Genomic DNA, 20,847 nt, shown 5'->3' on the forward strand with positions numbered 1-20,847 from the left:
CCGCCCTCTTTCTGGTGGTTGTGGTGCCCCTCGGTCCTCCCTGGCCCGGGCTCAACCGCCTGAGGCCCCCCCCAAGAAATTCCTGGGGCTGTTCCCCTCTACCTCCGGAGAAGACGCAGACAACGGTCCTCTCCCCAATATCCTGGGATCCAGGCAGAGGTGCAGAGGATGTTCATGCACCCCCCGCTAGGAATTACTTTTTTTGTCGAGGGAGAGTGCGTGCTGTAGCGGTTGGTTATTCTGTAACGTGTGCTGTAACATAGTCAATGTTCACTGTATTAGTGTTCACCGTATGTGTTTAATGTTAATCGTTTCTTGTTTGTATCAGTCGTGAGTGATTCTTGTGAGTGCCGTTAGTGTTTCATGTTAAATGTGAATAAATGTTCGTCCCAGTCGGAGGAGTCTGTGCGTCCTGCCGCTCCCCCTACGGCACTCGGGCCACCGCACGTTACCGCACCACTCTGATTAGCAGGGAAAATTAATGAATTAATTATTATTTAAGGACTATGTTAAATCAGTCTTGACTCATAAAGTCACAAGTTCAACAATGTGATTATTACTTCTGAAACCCTAACTAAATAAATAAATATGGCAGTGTCTTTACTTAAAATTCAAAAAAATCCATCAACCCATTGTATAGAGTACATTGTATTAACAGAAAACTTTTTATCCATCCAATTTGTGTTTGCAGATGTCAAAACAATATGGATCCATATTCACTGTGTATTTTGGTCCAAAGAAAGTAGTTGTCCTGACAGGATATCAAACTGTCAAACAAGCACTGGTGAATCATGCAGAAGAATTTGGAGACAAGAGACATCAGTCCCATATTCTATGACTTCAGCCAAGGATTCAGAAAACCTTATTCAGCCAATTTAGATGATGGAATGTGTGTGTGAGTTGATCATGGTACTATTTAAATTTTAATTAGGTAAATTATTTGTTTTTCATTCATTATTTATTTACTTTTTTGTTTTGATTTTTTTCAGAATAGATGGTGACTAGACTTCAGAAGAGTCCTAATAAGGAGCCTCCTGCTATTGAATATATTAGCCCAGGGTAATCTGTAGATAAACTACACCCTGTATGTTAATAGTGACTATGTGGAAATGTTCAAGTAGTGGTGTGCTGCCAAGAACTAATACTAAGGACTAAATGTTTCACATCCTGTTTAAGAGCCTTATAGGAGGGTAGAAACTGTTCATCAGCACAGAATGAGGTAGACTTCAGGAAACTAACTAGGAAGTAACAGAGACAATGACAGCAACAGCAACACCAAATCTAAACACAACTGGCAAACCAAAATAACCGACAAACTGGAAAGCAAAACAGGGCTTAAATAACCAAGACTGATGAAGATCCAGATAAACATTACCAGACACGGGTGAACATAATTACAGCTGGGGATACAGGCTCGGGGGTGGAACAGAACGAAACCAAAACAAGAGCTTGACAAAACCGAGCCAAGTATACCAGGGACAGAAACCAAACCAAGCACGTAAATATGTCGCCGTGGGAACTGCGATGCCTGTGACACACAGTGAGCAGGCTGTGTGCTGGGTGGCTACTGTCTAGCTGCATCATTTTCATTTTCCTCAAGCAGCAGGACTGATGGCTATCCTGTAAGGCTGGAGGTTTGTGGCCTATGATGGATTCTGCAGTCCTCACTACTCTCTGGAGGACCTTCAGTCACTTGCAGTGCAGCTGCAGTACCAGACAGTGATGCAACCTGTGGGTTTGCTCTCTGTTTTAGATCTATAAAAGGTGGTGAAAATGTCAGGCGGCAGGCCAAACCTCCTGAACCTTCACAGAAAGAAGAGGTGCTGTTGGGCTGATCTCACCAGTGTGTTGGTGTGGTTGAACCAGGTGAGGTCATCTGTGAGGTGTATACCGAAAAACTCAACCGACTCTTTCCCCTTGGGATACGTTGATGTATAGGCGAGAGTGACCACCCAAATGCAGCTTCCTGTAGTCCACAATCATCTCCTTCATTTTACTGACATTGAGCTGGAGGATGTTGTCGTAGCAACACTTTGATAGAGCACTAACCTTGTCTCTGTAGGTTGACTTGTCTCCCCTTGTGATGAGGCCTAGGATGGTTGTGCTATCAGCAAACTTGAAGATGATGTTAGATGTGTGTTTGGCTACACAGTCATGTGTAAATGGGGAGTACAGGAGGGGGCTGAGCACACAACCCTGTGGAGCCCCTGTGCTCAGAGTCAGTGTTGAAGAGAAGCTGTTTTCTACTTTCCCCACCTTGGGTCTGCATATCAGGTAGTCCAGTATCCAATTGTGGACCAGGTACCTTGCGTGGGTTAACTGCCTTAAAGGATCTGACCTCCTCAGACACAAAGCTCTCCTGATCTACTGGGAGTTTTGCAGCAAGGGGGATGTTTTCCTCAAACCGAGCATAATGAACATTTAGCTTCTCTGCAAGTGAGGAGGTCAACCCCCCTATCACAGTACCAACTTCCTTTGTAGTCAGTGATCATGCAAAGTCTATTCCACATATGTCTGAGAATTCATTGATGTTAGTGCCAGCTGTGTCACAAAATATCCACCAGTCTGTGGTTTCAAAGCAGTCCTGAAGTGTGAAGGTGGCCTCTGCACTCCATTGATAGACTGATCAGAAAACCTTTTTTCCTGTTTGAGTTTTGTCTGTATGCAGGCAGGATAAGGATGGAGGTGTGATCAGATTTTCCAAAAGAAGGGCAGGGGAGGTGTTTATATCCTGAAGGAGAAGTCACCCAGAGTGACACCAACAAGGGAAACATTAATAAAACAAGATTCATGGTGAAAGAGCATGGTTATATCGTTTGTTATGGATTATGTTGATACAGAATGAACAACTGATCTATTCATGCTCAGCAGTTTTGCATATTTAATTCTGCTAGGTTGTAATGCAGCTTTAAAGAACGCTGATGAAAAAAAAAATCCCATTTAACGCGACTATGTTTCTGGCTTAATACGTAGTTAGTTAGCTAGCTAGCTAGCTACCTTCAGAGTGTGTTACTAATTTACAGGATACACTATGTTTTTGTTCAGGTTTGATAGTTTAACTGGTCTGCTACAGTGACCATCTTGTCAATTGTCTTATTCTTACTAGTTAATCTCAAGTGTGTTGTTTTTACATACATACAAAATATGGTTTGAAATCAATAACGCTCTAAAAGTAGGTATATGGACAGAAACCTAGTTGTATTCGACAGAATCTCTTTAGGCTGAACTGGAGTTTAAAATAGTAACACACTCTGAATGCATCTAGCTAGTTATTAACTGGCAGGATCAGGTTTATATTTCTGTTAGTTGGGATTTTGTTTTATCAGTGTTCTTTAAGGCTGCATTCTTTACAACCAAACATGTGCAAGAATGCAAAGCACAAATAGGCCAATTGTTCATTCTGTACCACCAGTGACAAAACTTTGGAAATCACAAATATAAATTACTTTTCACTGGCTGTTTGGTTGAATAACCCCTTTTTGTGTCCCCCTGAAACAACACTTTCATTGTGTTGTGACTGGATTTGTAGCATTTCTGAAGTTGCATGTGTTTTTTGAATTTGCACTGCATTTCTGAAATGTAGCATATGTTGTCATTTTGAATAAAATGTTTTTGGAATTTGTATAACATTCATGAATTTGCATTGCATTTCTGAAATGTAGCACATGTGTTTTGATGAATGTGTTTAATGTAGTTGCAGCATGTTGGGTCTTCCTGGCCATGGCCTTTTCATGCTTGTTGAATTGGTTCACTGTTAGGCCAGCTGATTAGGCTTGGTATGGAAAAAGCCAGTGGTTTGATGGTTTTCAAACATCTCTCTATATGATCCCTGGTATTACTCAGTTGTACTCTGATGGAAGAAAGTGGTCTCTTATGTTGGCTGACTAATTGATCCCTTCTGATTATTGGTTAGGAGGCTGGAAAAAAGAACTCATTGTTCCATGCACAGAATCTCCTTCAAACTGTTTCCAACCTGTTTGCTGCTGGTACTGAGACAACCAGCACAACGCTCCACTGGGGCATTCTGCTTAATGGCCAAGTACCCCCACATACAAGGTAAGAATTCCAACTGCAATGTGAATATCCAGTGTCCAAGACATTTCTCCAATGAGGAAGACAAAGAGGTGCTTGATGGTGTTTGAGGGTTTACCATGGTTGCTTCTTGTATTTGTTTATATTGTAATATTGAAAGAGTTGATTGCTTTTGTCTTCTTAAAAACACGAGACAATATCTTCTGTTGTGCTCCAGATCAGGTACAACAGGAGATTGACAGGGTGGTTGGAGGCCGCCAGCCAGTGCTGGATGACCACAAGAACCTGCCTTACACAGATGCAGTCATCCATGAGACACAGAGACTGGCAGACATAGTACCCATGAGTCTCCCTCACACCACTACCTGTGATATTAACTTCCAAGGCTTCTTCATCAAGAAGGTCAGGCTGTTAGATTAACTGAGAAGAGTCTAAAAGCAATACAACAAAAGCATGCATAGGATAAAATTATTAAATGTACGTAGGAGACTGAGAGCTGAAACTGGCTGGTTTATAAATATAACAAAGACATGACAAAATGGCTGCGTAAATTTAAATTTTGCACTGTTGTCATACCAGAGAAAGCTGTCACTAGCTTCCTGCTTAAGCTAAAACTGTGATTCTTTCCAGGGAACCTGTGTATTTGCTCTTTTGACATCCGTGTTGAAGGATGAGAATGAGTGGGAGAGCCCTTACACTTTTAATCCAGGACACTTCCTCGATGAGTAGGGACACTTCATTAAGAGAGATGCCTTCATGCCCTTCTGTGGAGGTGCACTGAAATCATTTTCTGTCATTGATCTGGTGCTCCAGATTTCATGTTGTACTTTAAATGTCTGTCTGTGTGTCTGTTAAGGGCGTAGGGTGTGTCTGGGAGAGAGTCTGGCCAGGATGGAGCTGTTCCTCTTCTTCGCCACTCTTCTGCAGCACTTTCGTTTCACTCCTCCACCTGGCGTGTCTGAGGAACAGTTGGACCTCATGCCAGCTGTGGGCTTCACGTTGACCCCTCTCCCCATAAGCTCAGCGCAGTAAACTACTTGGCATAATCCATTCACTTTTAACATGTAAGGGTAGTATTTACATTCAAGGTTGGAATAATATTGGCAAAATACTATTTAAAAATTCACAGGCACTGGTGCAACCTGGATTTCAAAGTTCATCACACGTGACCAACACATTCACATGTAACTCACTTATCTGCCCCAACACTTGGCACCTAAAATTAAACCCTCATCATTCATATTGCTGAGTAACATTCAGTTTTATAATAAATGTATGATTTCTTATATGTGAATGAACCTTAATAATTTACAGTAAATATTAACAGTGCTTTTAGTTTTTCATGCCAAGTCAAGTTCATAGTCATCCCTCAGTATAATTCGTATATACATTATTACAAATGTTTCATCTGACAGTAGTGTGACACATATGAACAACATGGGAAGTCTGCCTCTGTTTTGCCATAATCTTCAAATAAAGTCTAATATTTCTACTGCACAAGGTATGATGCATTTCACTGTAAACACTCTCATCATCTGGAAACATTTGATAGAAATTGTTGCATCTTGTCCTCCCTAAGATGATCAAGTTTTTTGTTAGTGGATTGAAATAGTAGCAATGTATGTTTTAAATTTGTCAAAATACCTTTAACCAGGGCACCATGCTAAATGTAGGGAAATATGTTAATTATAATTGAAGTGTAATTACTTTAAAAAAAGCTTTATATTAATTCAGTCTCACTCAGGTTATGGTTAGTCAGAGTCCTAATCACGTATGCAGGGATTATAAAAATGAAAGTGAATCCTGCATTATATGGTAAATTAAATGTTAATAAACATATATAGTAAATAAACAGGGCTTGAGTATATGGAACCAACTAAAATGAAGCTATAGGTATAGTAATTGTTGTAGAAAAACCACAAATAACATTTGCAGATGCTTCTATCCAAAGCAACTTACAATTATGACTGAGTACAACTTGAGCAACTGAAGGTTAAGGGTCTTGCTCAGGGGCCCATCAGTGGCAACCTGGCAGCAGTGGTGCTTGAAACCACAATCTTCTGATTACAAGTCAACTACCTTAACCACCAAGCTACCACAAAACTAGAAAGAGAAAAAAAAATTGATTAACAACTAAATAGAGCCAAAAGGGAAATGCCATGGATTTTGGAACACTAAACTGGGACTCCTGAAAGGGAAGTGTGTCCTAAATAATCATTGAACTAGACTGGATTTGCCTAAATGTCATTCTGTGGTCAGGTAGTATGATAACACACAGCGAACTGGCATCAAAGTAGACCATGCTGACCCCGTTACCTGTTTGTTGAGTTGAGTTCAGGATCAGGTCACAGTTCACCCTTGAACTGGATCATTTTAGGAGCTCTATGAGAGCTCACTCACTCATAATCCCAAGATTTTCAATAGCACTGCGATGACACATTGTATATGTTGTTGGGGTTAGGTTTTGAGAATGTAAAATGACTTCCCCACTGCTGTCCATCAGATGGCATGGTTGAATAGCAAGGTCAAAGGCACTTGTTAAGCATTGCCACTGGTTTTGGAGTTTCTCATTTTAGACTCAACCGGAATCGATTTTGTGTTAGGGTATCTCGAGTCAGAATTTAAGGGCTGGGGTCGCTCATCACATGATTTCAGGGTGGCTTTTAGGTTTGCCTGTCGGGTAGGTGAGCAGAAAGTTCCCAATCCTCCCTACTCTCATTTGGCAAGCTAGAAGGTGGAACAGGTGTGGGGTTGTGTGTAAGTGAAGGAATGTAGAGCCGAACGAAGAGCCTTTCTAAAGAACATACATAAAGTGCAAGAGAGAAAATGTTTTATTTACATTTTCATTTTAGCAAAGTTGGAGCTTGATTCACACTCCACACCCACTACGGTTGCAGGGAAGACCCATCGTGCTGCAAATACATAAAGCACATTCATCAAAATGACAACACTTGCGATACATTTCACAAACGCAATGCAAATACATAAAGCACATTCATCAAAATGACAACACAACCCGGTGCAAATTCAGAAAACACATGCAACTTCAAAAATGCTTCAAATCCATTCCCAACACAACAGAAGTGCTGTTTCCAGAGGACACAGAGGCGATTGGACTTCAATGAGACCAGCGGGAAGCAACAACAACCAAGTGAAAAGTACGTTTTTAGGTTACCATGGTTTTATCATGGCTGGCTATTCGTGCTATACATTCTAGCGTATTTATTTATGCTAGGTTGTACATATCGCAGCCTTACAAACGCTGATATAAATCCCATTTAACACAATTCAGGTTCTGTCTAAATACCTGCCTACTATTTTACAGAATAGTATTCAATCTAAAGAGATGCTGCATAATACAACTCTGGTTTCTGGATAAATACCTACAATTAAGAGTGTTTTGTATGTATCTATAAGCATTACACTTCAGATAAGATAAGAACAAGATAGTTGGCCAGCATAACCAATGACCAAACTGGTTGCCCAGTATAATCAGATTGAGATTTGACCAGTATGACCCAACTGCTCAATCATACTGGTTGAATAGCTTGGTCAAGTTGTTTATGCTGCTGGACCTGCTGTCCAGTTGGAAATTGTGGCTAAACCATCAAACCTGAAACAAAACGTAGCTTTTGCTAGTCTACCAGTTTAATCAGATGATTTAATAGCATAAAGTACATCTATTGCCTGGATGTCCAGCTTTTCAACTATCTTGACCATCATTGACCAGATTAGATCATCTGACACCAGAAAATTATCTAGATTTTGTAGCTAGGGCTGTAGCATGCCTATTACGGAGGTCCACAGTTTATCATAGATATATACAGATCTATTCTAACAGTGCAAAAGTAATGATAGAAAAGTAATAACAATTTAGGTATTTAAAAAAAACCATTAGAACTCATGAAACAGAATGTCCCCACAATCTGCACATCCTAAAGGCATCACCTGTTCATTGCAGCATGTTTGGTCAGCGCACTCTCATATTAAATGCTACATACACTTACAGAGCATTATATTTCCATTTTCTTCTGTTTTCAGCTCATATTGTTTTGTCCTTTCTGTTGTTTCAGATACTAGAGTATACTACTTGCTCAAAGACTAAAGCTAACAGTATGTGTGTGAAAAATAGGTGGTGTTGAGGTAACTAAAAGAATGTTTACAGGAAAAGAGGCTTAACTAAACTTTAATTTTACTAAATCTAGGCCTATATTCTTAAAGCTTCTCAAAGCATGAGTGCTAACCTAAGGTGATATTTTTGTCTCATCTACAACACTGACAAACAAATCCTAGATAAGCATTGAGAAGCTTTATGTACATGCACCCCAATTAAAGCATAATTAAATGCTTATTGTAAAATTATTAATGAAAATTGTGACAACATTTAAGGCTCCAGGTCGTAAGAGGAAATGTGATAAAAACCACAAATCAAGTGGAATGGTGGAAATGAAGTCAGACAGCGACAAACCAAAACAGTTCAATGATATACAGTGTATTGTACAATAGACAGTATGATATTTATATATTTATATATATATATATATATATATATATATATATATATATATATATATATATATATATATATATATATATATATATATATAAGAGACAGTGTAACACTGGATTATAACGTCAGGAGTGACACAGGCCAAAATAACTCACTAAACCTAAACAGACAAAAGAAAAATACACATACAACTACACTACGTGGAAAACACAGAGCAAACCCACCCCCCAAACAAAATGGCAGTCACTTCCTACTTACCAGTGAAACACAACAAAGGGAACAAAGTGGAACATATACAAATACACAACGGCAAAAACAAACTGCTAGTGCAAAGTCAACATGGGAAGCAAAGTCATACACTAAGCCAACCATCAACACTGCTAACAAACAACTCAAGAGAACATCTCTCTCTTCCTCTAGCTTCTTCCCTCTTTTATTTCTCCTCAGGGTGGGCAGAGTCTTGTCTCCTGATTTTCTGCAAACATGAAACTCTGTAATGGAATCTAGAAGTGGATCTAGAATGGAACACACACACACACACACACACACACACACACACACACACACACACACACATTTACATTTACGGCATTTAGCAGACGCTCTTATCCAGAGCAACTTACAAAAGTGCTTTGTCATTTACTCATAGAATATATCCAAGTACAGTACAGTAGTTTAGAATCAGACATACCAATGAACTAGAATACTGTAGAATACAGGGATGAATGCTAATAACTAGAAGTACAAAATACATAAGGTCTATCTTAAACAATGATAAGTGCTATAAACAATAAGTGCTAGAGTTTGTTAAACAACATAAACAATACCCTACAAAAAGTATTAATTTAGTCAGTCAATATGGGAGCAGTGTCAGTTGTCCTTTAAATATTCTGCAAATAGATGGGTCTTCAGTCTGCATTTGAAGACTGCAAGGGACTCTGCTGTCCGGACAGGAAGTGGGAGTTCATGCCACCATCTTGGAGCCAAGACAGAAAATAGTCTCGATGCTTGTCATCCATGAGACCTGAAGCAAGGTATTTCAAGCCGAGCCGTACTTGAGGTTCGAATTACTCGAGGTATAGATTGGGCTTTGACCATTGACCTCATGTATGAAGGGGCTGGTCGATTTTTGGCTTTGTAGGCAAGCATCAAGGTTTTAAATCTGATGCGTGCAGCTACAGGAAGCCAGTGAAGAAAGCGCAGCAGTGGCGTAATGTGTGAACTTCGGAAGATTGAAGACCAGTCGTGCTGCTGCATTCTGGACAACTTGTAGAGCTTTGATGGCTCTTAGAGGAAGACCAGCAAGTAGCAAGTTGCAGTAGTCTGGCTTTGAGATCACAAGAGACTGCACAAGCACCTGGGTAGCTTCCTGTGAGAGAAAGGGTCGAATCCATCATATGTTACAAAGGAGGAATCTCCAAGACCGGGTTAGATTAGAAACGAGTTCAAAACGACAACTGGTTGTCCAAAGTTACGCCCAGGCTACAGGCAGCTTCGAATGGTGATACTAGGGAGTTCTCAAAGGAAACAGTGAGGTCATGGTAAGGGTTGGGAGTACCTGGGATGAACAGAAGCTCGGTTTTACTGGGGTTGAGCTTCAAGTGGTGGGCTATCATCCATGACGCAATGTCAGTCAAACATGCTGAGATACATCTGGAGACCTGCATGTCAGAGGGTGGAAAAGAAAGAAATAATTGAGTGTTATCAGCATAGCAGTGGTAGGAGAAACCATGAGAAGATGTTACATCACCAAGATAATGAGTATACAAAGAGAAGAGAAGGGGGCCTAATACTGAGCCTTGTGGAACACCAGTGGAGAGTCTACATGGTTTGGATGTGGATCCTCTCCATGTCACCTGTGCCGGTTTGTAGCCAGACTGGTTGGGATCATGCAGCTGGTTCTGGGTGAAAAAAAGAATTGATTATAAACTGCTTTAAAGGGCTTTTGAGAGAAAAGAGAGAAGTGATACCAGTCTGTAGTTGGTAACACTGAAGCTGTCAAGTGTGGCCTTCTTGAGGATTGGTACCACCCTGGCGGTTTTGAATGCAGTAGGCACGCATCCAGAAGATAAGGAGTTGTTGATGATGAAAGAGATGAAAGGAAGCAGATCTCTTGCGATTGTCTGGAACAGAGGATCCAGCAGACATGTAGTCAGATTGCAGGAAGTGAGGAGTTGAAGAATTTAATCTGAGGAAAGAGGAGAAAAATAGGTCAGAGAGTTGGATGTTGGGGAATATATGTTGGTTGGAAGAGTGGGCACAGAGGAAAAGGACTGGCGGATTGCTGCAACCTTCTCCTCAAAGAAGGTGATAAAATCCTCCAGAGTAAGAGTAAGAGGAAGGAGGGGGAGGGGGAGGATTAAGGAGAGAAGAAAAAATAGTGAAGAGCTTGCGTGGATCAGATGCTGATGATTTGAAATTCTCTCTGTAGTAGGATGACTTTGCAGATGTTACTTCCAGTGAGAACTTGGAAAGGAGAGACTTGTATGAGCTGAGGTCTGAATCTACGTGAGATTTCCTCCACCGCCTCTCTGCAGTCCTTCGTTCTCTCCTGTGGCAGCGAAGTTTTTCTGTTAGCCAGCGGGCAGGTGGGGAGGACTTAGCAAGTCTAGAGGAGAGAGGGCACAGAAGATTCATTAACGAGGAGAGTGTAGAAATGAAAGAATTTGTAACTGTATCCAAAGAGAGAGAAGACAGAGAGTCAGGGTGAGGAAGGGTGGACAAAACAGTAGAAGTAAGGGAAGAGGGAGTTATGGAGTGCAGATTGTGATGGAGGAAGGAGGAACATGTTGGAGAGGACAGGATGGAAAGAGAAGGAAGGGAGAGAGAGAAGGATAGAAAGTGATGGTCCGAGAGGTGGAGGGGGGTGACTGATGTCCGATGTTGTGGTGGTACAGGTGAAGATCAGGTCCAGAACATTGGCCGCTTTGTGGGTCGGAGGAGAGTGGTTGAGGGTGAGGTCAAATGCTGTCAACAGTGGAAGCTTGTCTTATGGATACACACACACACACACACACACACACACACACCAAACGAACACAGGACACAACAATTGAAAAAAATATGCTTTTTTCTCTTATGGTTAGTGTTTTTCAGTAATACTCACACGAATGCTTTATTGTCCAAGACAGGAGAGATTATGCTCTCCTGTCAGTCAAGAAATGCAAAGTAAACATTCACTGAGCCTCCTAAAGCTAGGTTGCCTTCATATTACTGGGCTTTCCAGAAAAAAGATTGATTAATACTTTGGTTCCACAGCCAATATAATTTATATATATAAAGTAGAAAGCATATGTAGATTTTTCATATGCGCTTTTACTTTGTTTAAAAAAGAAGGACGATAGGTTAAAAAGATAAAATATTGTGCAGTAACCATAACTCTATTAACACGGTCACTCAGGGTTAACACAGTTCGCCACACAGGGGCGACGTCTGCGTTGAAATACCTTTAAATATAATTGACTTGAATATCAGTTGTCCTTCACTCTGGCAATGGTCATTTTCATGTGTCTTACTTGTCCGTTTTATGCTTATTCATATCCCCCAAAAGTCTGTTTAGACAAGCGGTACGTTTAAGCTCTTTCGTATCTTTACGCACCGCATGTCTTGTCTTAAACTGGTTGTTTTTCCACAGCCAATAGTTTGACGCTTTATCGTGGACGTTGAGCCAAAGCCATCATTTAGGGCCAGCCGACGTTTATCTGTCTAAAACGGTATCTGGAGAGAGAGTCTAGCTAACTGGAATATGTCCACTCTTTTGAAGAAAAATCATGGACAACAAGAAGATGGAAACAGATGGCGGAAAAGAAATCATATCTGCTTATATACACGCAGTGTCCCCGATAATAAAAAAAAATGTCAACGTGAAACAACAAGTAGTTAAATGCAATAATTCAGATGGGCAGAGATGAACACCACCACTGGAGAAACATGAGGGTCGTGGCTGACAGAAACTCCACCAGTTAAATTAATAAAAACAACAAAAGTATTAAGTAAGTACCGATATTAAATCACTGTTAGAAATGTAACTGTTCGGGCAACCAATGGAGCGCAATGAGTTTCCTAGTTGTACCTGGTTTTGTGATCGCTAATGGCGAACGTTTTCTGCTAGCTAGCTATTTCTATTAGCTCGCTAGTTAGCTCTATATTAGCTAGCAAAAGTCAATCTATACCATCAAACCTGTACGTTTAAGCAACACCACATAAGTAGCCATCTATATCACTATAAATGGCACCTTTCCAAAGAATGAAACAAAGTAGCTAATTAATCTTCGCTATCTTGTTAATAGCGACATAATTGTATGGAAATGCAGAGTTTCAGTAGCTAGTTGGCGCTATAGCTTGCTAGCTACGAAGCCGCCGTCTTAGGATGTCAAACCCAGACTTGCTAGTGGGATGCTTTTTCCAGAGCACCATGTCACAAGGCCAAAGTGATGATAACCAAGTGGCTCGGTGAACAAAACATTGACATTTTTGGTCCATGGCCAGGAAACTCCCCAGATCTTAGTCCCATTGAGAACCTGTGGTCTCTCCTCAAAAGTGCAGGGGACATGTAGAGTATGTCAACAGTACAATCCCAAACCTGCAATTAAGGTGGCACCCGGTAAGTATCCGTTGTCATTAACACCAGGGGAAGAGATAGTAATTGACTACACAGACATGGTGGACTCAGCACAGGGGTACACGTACGTGGCCAAAATCTGTGCACAGACAAAATTAATTTAATTTTGTCTGTGCACAGACAAAATTAAATTTGGTTGACACCTTCCCTTTGGCATTAATGCAAATGAGATGTTCAGTAAATGCAACAACTGGTTTTACCCCTTTTGAATTGCAGACAGGTCGAGGACTTCCAGGACCCCAGGGACCCTTAACAATAAATGAGAAAACAAAGACATCTCACACACACATCATACTTTAATGAATTGCAAAGTATCGTTTCAGCTTTCTCCACGCAGGAGGGGGACCGGACAGGGAGCAGACAAACCCAGACGATACCCGTTAGGGACTGGGTGCTGCTGAGAGTCATCAAGAGAAAATGGAGTGAGCCGAGGTGGACAGGTCCATTCCAGGTGACAGAAAGAACCAGCCACGCCGTACGCCTGAAGGGTAAAGGGGAAACGTGGTTTCATCTGAGCCAGTGCGCCGCCGCAGAGTCACCGCAGAGGAGTCTGCAAGAGACAGCGAGGGACCTTGCTGAAACATCACCTAACTCATGAGTGTCATTTTACTGGTAGCTTTAGGGGTCCACCTTAAGACTCAGGTGTCCATTACATGGTATAGTAAACTATGGTTAGAAAAGCATGTTTAAATGACGGTGGGAGTGATTTATCACACTGTAACCTGACTTAACCTACACATGTATTCCCACCTTTGTGTTCCTCAGCATCCATTCATATTTCAAATAAAAATGATGACACCCCTCTATGGGTTCATAATATTTCTTTATAGCAATTCATCAAAAGCTAATATCAGTTCCACATATCACAACAGAAAACAGATCTCCAAACAAATCTTGGTGTAAACTACCATATGAAAATTTACTGGGTCCCTTTGCTTTCGTGTCTACCTACACTTGATACAGCATGATTAGGATCTCAGAGAGCGTTACAGTTAGTAATGGAACTACAGGAGCCACAGGAAGTATGCTATTATTGGAGGGAGAGAGAGGGCAGGAGAGAGAGAGAGAATATGAAAGAGAAATGGGACAGCACAGGACGCTTGCAGTCTGGAGAGATGGGAACAGAAACTAGCCAAAGGAAAAAATATGTAATAATACTTTTGGCATAGCAGGAATCACACTCTGATATGCCACTGGAAAAAAGATTTTTAAAAGGCATTAAAAGGGATAAAAGGCTCTTGGATATGATACATGGACTATACATCATACATTTTGCACATCTCTTATTATGTATGTGTCTGTATAAGAAAAGATGATTAAAAGACTAAATGAATAAAAAAGATGATTAAATACAGGCTGAGTTTGTAATAATAACAATGCTTGCTAGGATTAGCAATACAAAGACAAATAATCTGGAGAAATGCAAACATTCTAGGGAAACTGGACCAATAAGAATATGGACCTCATTAATCTGGATGGAGTAAAAATAACCACGTCTATCGCTAATCACAAAATGGAATGCATTATTCCATACTGATTATAAATGTGCATTTAACCTTCATTTTGCTGTCCAGGAAGCCATCTGAACCTTGACAACCTGCATATGGAATATGCATTAAGATTATGAAAAAAAAAAGACTTAAATAGCCTGAGGAATGGGTGAATATAGGTCCTTGAGTGGTCCAAACACAGTTTTGAGAAAGGAAAGCATGTTGCTGGAAACCATTTCTGGCATAATAATAATAAAAAAAAAACAATCATTTTAATGAAGAGGGAAATTGCATTTGTTCCAGGGTATGTGCTGTCTGTACTCTCTGGACAACTGAAGAGCAACTGACAAAAACATTCTCTTCCCAGCTGCTGCATCCATGTATAAAATATTAAGGCCAGCAGACTTAAAATGACATGTTTCTCAATATGGACATGTGTAAAAGAGCTGTAATAAAAGAACTGCATCTTTCATCGAATTTTGCTGTGGTATATTCTGTTCAATTAGAAGGATTTAGTTAAACCACTCTGGTTTTTTTGTCCCCTGCCACCAACATCCCTTGCTGTGGGGGAGTGGCTGGTGTGGAGAAGCATGACGAAGCATTGTTTACTTTGAATCATGTGTCCAGAGTTACACATCACTTCACCCAGCATATTTTTTTAAATTGCAAAAAATTGTAGGGGGAATTGTGATGTTCATGGTAACGTAGAGTGTGCTTCACACTGCATATTAGAAAATTACTGCACCTTTTTTTGTCCTGTATCATATGACTTGCTATGTGGGGTGTGTGTGTGTGTGTGTGTGTGTGTGTGTGTGTGTGTGTGTGTGTGTGTGTGTGTGTGTGTGTGTGTGTGTGTGTGTGTGTGTGTGTGTGTGTGTGTGTGTGTGTGTGAGTGAGTGTGTGAGTGAGTGAGTGTGTGAGAGAGAGATTTATCATAGTCTGGCTCCACATGAATAAGTACATAAAGGCTAAATTACTGTGCTGGAAAATGGAATCAGTCCACCAACATTTTAATTGCTTTAATATAGAAGACAATATGAACATCAAAAAATTCTGATTATTTGAGTGCTTTGTATCCTCAGAAATAATTGCACATAAAGCACAGTTTAATCAGTCTAGTGGTTAACAAATCTTGCTACCAAATGATGCCAAGTTACCTCTTACTTTTATTCACTTTAAATGTGGCCTGGTACAAAAGAGGGTAAGAGATTGTGAAGTTGAACTGACCTGAGAATGGTTATCTCTGTTCTAGCTGTACTCTGCTGTGATCACCTTTTCTTTCCAGAGGTCAGTTAGCTGAATGAAGCTTGGTTTGAATGAATTTCATTGGGCAACTGTGCTTATGACTGCAAGGAGCACTGTAGGGCATCCCAGGTGACAAATATCTGGAAATCAGCAGTGAATAATGAAATGCTTAGGTAAGACTGGTCATCACTGCAAAGAACACCAGACATGGCATGAAATGTCTTCCAAATTTGGATCTACTGACAAATTGGTTTCTTAGCTGCAATATTCAGAATTTCTTCTTGCGTTCTGGGCTTAAGGAGGATGCAGTGGCCACTGTTTGTCATCCATTTCCAAATGCTTTTTGGGACTATGCACTAGTATGAAAGCATGCATTAAAGCTTGAATGTATGATTTCCTCAACCTGGGCTTTCTTGAAAGCTATAACAATGAATGATGCAACATTGCACAGCCAGTGCTATGGCTTCTCCTGTTTCCAAGGCAACAGCTTACAATGCACATGGTGGTCATGCACCACCTTACATGAGTCCTAAAAATAAAAGCACTACAAAAGGCTGCAGACCCCCAGTGTAGCCTTGCGTCTGCTGTGCTCATTAAAGTCTATGAAACCTTGTTTGATCAGGACCAATAGTAATTTTTCATCAGCTTACACTAATGGTCTTTGTAATGATGAGCGTTAATGATTAGAGGGGGTATCTCCCTCAATTATAGAGTGGATGAACTCTTGTTATGCAATTGATTAATTGACAGAGGTGCTGCAAGTTCAGGAGCCTCTCAGTTGGAAAGGTGTAGGAAATACTGCAGTCAGCAAAGTATCAGCAAGCACTTAGAGTGCCAGAGAGTCTAAGAATAGAAGCTGTTTTTTTCTTGGCCTTCTGTTTTTCAGTGTGGCAGCATCGCTGAAAGGTCAAGATGTTGTTTTAGCACACAGAACCACCTTTGAGTAACACAAGACAAAGAACATGTCTTTTCTGAGAAGCGTGTAAAGAGACAGCAATCACTTGCTAAAGCCTGCCCAAAAAACAATAGCATCGATCAGGGCTCTGCTCTGCTTCAGACAGGACTAGGGGAAAATGCTCTGACAGATGTGGTGATCATAGAGGGGAGACAATTGCATAACTATAAAGCAGTTAATGGATTGAATATTTAAATTACTGCTTTCATGTGCAAGTGGGTCCACCCAAAGTAGCTGATTAAAGCTTTTGGTGGACCTACGGTCTTTCCATTGTCTCTGCATAGCCATGAAAGCCACTAACCATTCACATTATATAAAATGATTCTTGGGAAGTTGAAGGTTCTGGGTGGTTGTATTTCTACAAGCCTTATTAAGTGTCACTATAAAATATCACAGGAGAAATGCTGATGAAATGCCAGGATCAGATTTAGCCTTGGCCTAAATGAACCAATCTTGTCATGGCATATTTGTTGTCATGTTGTGGCAAATCTTGGCCTAAATGTGTCTGCTAAACATTAAGGCTATATATCCAAAATCTGGGCAAGCAGCCAGATCTCTCTACATCTCTCTCTTGCGATCTCTCTCTCATACAAAACACATGTACACATGCATTCTATCACTGGCTGTTTCATAAACCCCCAGACAGTTTCTATCCTCTTACAGGTCAATTCGGAAGCATCTCCAGCAGAATATCAAGAAAGAGGTTGAATGAGACTCCAGGTACACTCTGTCACTTCCAGCGCAATCACATATTTTTTATGACTTTGGAATGTGTGTTGCGGTCATTTTTAGACATCTTTTATTGTGCAAAAACGGAAGGGTTGGCACAATGAAATTGGAGTTCCATGTAAATGGTTGTGTGTATTATTGTGAAAATTAAGTAAAAGTAACAAGAACAAGACAGACCAAAACTCAGCTCAACATTAAAATCCAATGATATTGTTTATTATAGAACAGTTAGTTCTTTGATTAGACGATAGAGATTTCATGAGTGCTGATATAGAGTATAATGGTACTCTGCTTTACAAGTGCATTTTATTAACCCTTAATTACAATTGTTATCTATCTTAGATTGTAACATTTGCTGTTATCTCATCAGAGTCACGTCATCAAATGATTTGTCAACAGACTCATATTTTTCTGTTTGCACAATAAATGGGAACATGCAGATAAATGTACATTATAAAAGTAGCCGGCCTGTGGTAACATAAACCTCCACAAAGTAGCAACCTATGGGAAAATGTTTGTGTTGTTTGGTGACAGTTCAGTACCAGTCCATTTGCGGAGCTATTTGTGTTGACAGAACCAAATAAATTAGTAAATAAACAAACAAATCATAACATATTGTAGATTATTAGTGTTAACTAATAAATGGCACTTGTGGAACTGTTGTATAAAAGCAATATCACATGTGATATTGTTTGATTTAATCTCTGGCAGAACTGGCAGAACAATAAAGGCTAAGTAAAACAATCCACACCCACCTCTTGTAACTTCTAACAAAACTCAACCTCTTCCCAGTGAGTGACTAAAATGACAATGCAGGGATTTCCAGGATTACAAGGCTTATCAGGGGAGCAAATCAAATACTATAGGCACAACTATATAACATAATCTACCACAGGCACCACCCCTCATCGTATGGATACTGTATAGCAGAATATGGATATGATTATAAGTGTTAATAGAAGTGCCATATAGTAGACTCAGAAGATCCTAATTATTCATCACACTCTCCAGTATATATTTCACTTTTCCCAGTCCTTTTACACAGGGATTCACCTTGACTTATAATTGTGCGTTGCACATGCTTTTCATACATGTGCCAAAAAAGGTAACACCTTGTGTTTCTGTTTGTCAGGGCTCCTTTATCACATAAAACCAGGTTGCGCTGGGTTATCTTATTTCAGACAATGGGCTGCGTGCTGCTAAGGCTTTTTCATGAGATTAAAGGCACTAATGCTTCAGATTGCAGTCATAATTCACAGAGGCCCTTGCGGTTGTGAGTTACAGCTCAACAGAAGTCACTGTGCCACTTTTGCCAGTTACTGAGCCCTTTTGGAAGTGTATGCTGGAGGTTTCTTGCTTCTTGGGGAGGTTACTGTTTCTTTGTTCTGAGCATGATGTCAAGACAACATTATCTTATCCATTGTACAACTTTCAAGTTCTAAAATGTCAGATTGACCCCTTTTTTGTTTCAGTTCATGACAGACATCAGCTGTAAGCATTTATAAACATAGGCAATTTCCTGAGATAGTGAAAAATAAAAATAGAAAAATAGATAGACTGTTTGTAAATGAGAATGTCCTAAAATCTAATCTGAGCTCCCCAGAGTATGAGCAATAATTATTTTCAAATAGCATTTTATTTCAGTTCATTCCTTTTAAGAATGAAAGTCTGTGCATTCAGGTAGTGGAAATCAGGGGTAAAATCAGTGGCAGTTTGATCTGCAGTGATAGAGGTGCCTCAATGATCTACAGTGATCATCTTCACACATTTTCAAACAGAAGAATGTGTAGCTGCAGTAGTCTTGACAGTTTGCCAGTTACACTCTGATGTGAATTGACAATGTTTAGGGACAGCTGCCAACATCCACATTTTTAGAATGAATTCTCTTGTTTAGCAAGGGAATTTTGTTGAAGAAACTTTGTACCACAATGATGTGATTATTTTTTATTGAAAGGAACACAGAAATAAATGTCACACTGGAGTAGTGTGTATAAAGCAAAAATAATTTATCAGTCATTGCACAGCTTATACTGTGGGTGTCAATACATATAAGGACCTAAAGGTTAAGGCTGAATCTAAGGATATTGTGCTGGGTGGCGTGTCAAAGAAAAGGGTTACACAAGGGAGTATGCCATACTAACAATGACCAATTTTCTATATGATCTAACAGGAATATATATATAAGAAGTGAAAATAAGAATCAGTAACTACAACAGATAGCACCCTTTTACAAAATATTTTTCATATCACAGAAAGGAACTACTAGATTGTATCTCATAAAATTAATACATTTTGGATATATAAATTAAATTTGTTGTATAATCATGTTGTGATTATCCTGTTCCATGTATTTAATTTTTTTAATTAATTCCAGTATTTAATTTTTTACCATACTGATGTCATGACCAAAATAGACTTCTATATCATTAATTTTTTAAACAATAAACCATAAAACATCACATGAAGCGTGTTATTCTTGAAAACATTTAAATTTTTTTATTCCAGTTAAAGAAAAAATACTTGGTCAGTCCAGTGCATGGCCCAGCTGACAGCCAAATGTATACACAACATCTTAGCAAAGTCTGCACAGGCTCAACTCCATTATCCTTGTTGATAATATGGCTACAACCATATTTACTTGCTAAACTCCACCTGTCCTCCAGCACTAATGCACCTCAAATGACAGCAGCTTGTGGGCATCATAACTCTAAGCATAACTCATAACACATCAAACAGAATTGGCAAAGCACTTCTCAGCATCTCTGCAGACAGCAAGTGTTGAATATATCAGATTGGCTTCCTAGAGTGCTGCTGAGGTCATTCTGTTCTGATTCTGAGTTCAGCTTCATGCCATAAGTCAGTGACCCCTTGTGTGCTCACAGTCTGTTTAAATAGCACCTTGGCAATAAGTGTCACAGAACGCTCATCTCCCGCGAGTCATGTGGTTTGGCCCGCCACGTACAGTTGGGAGGATCCCACACCTGGACCTTGTCCTGTCTGTGTATTTAAGCTGTTTGATGTACTTGGTCTTGTCTGCAATGCTGTGGACCTGTGCTTTGCTGGCATCTTTGCTGAACACACACAACAAGAGAGAAAATGTAAGGATTGGTTTATTGTAATAAAAAGAAATTGAATGTGGTTACAATAAATTTAAAACAACAACAACAACAACAACAACAACAACAACATAATCACCATCAAAAAGTAGAAAGATTAAAGCAGTTTCAATAGGAACTCATGTTTTTTGCTTTGATTGTTTAAAAAT

The 20,847-nt window shown here is 39.9% G+C and overlaps 1 pseudogene; it reads left to right on the top strand.

Annotated features, from left to right (window-relative positions):
- The first annotated feature begins 3,778 nt into the window (after positions 1-3,778).
- LOC145655534 (cytochrome P450 2K1-like) lies at positions 3,779-5,078 on the top strand (annotated as a pseudogene).
- The last annotated feature ends 15,769 nt before the right edge of the window (positions 5,079-20,847 follow it).

This window comes from Electrophorus electricus, unplaced genomic scaffold, assembly GCF_041902795.1.
Source record: "Electrophorus electricus isolate QZ-2024a unplaced genomic scaffold, ASM4190279v1 Scaffold27, whole genome shotgun sequence".
NCBI classification, from domain to species: Eukaryota; Metazoa; Chordata; class Actinopteri; order Gymnotiformes; family Gymnotidae; genus Electrophorus; species Electrophorus electricus.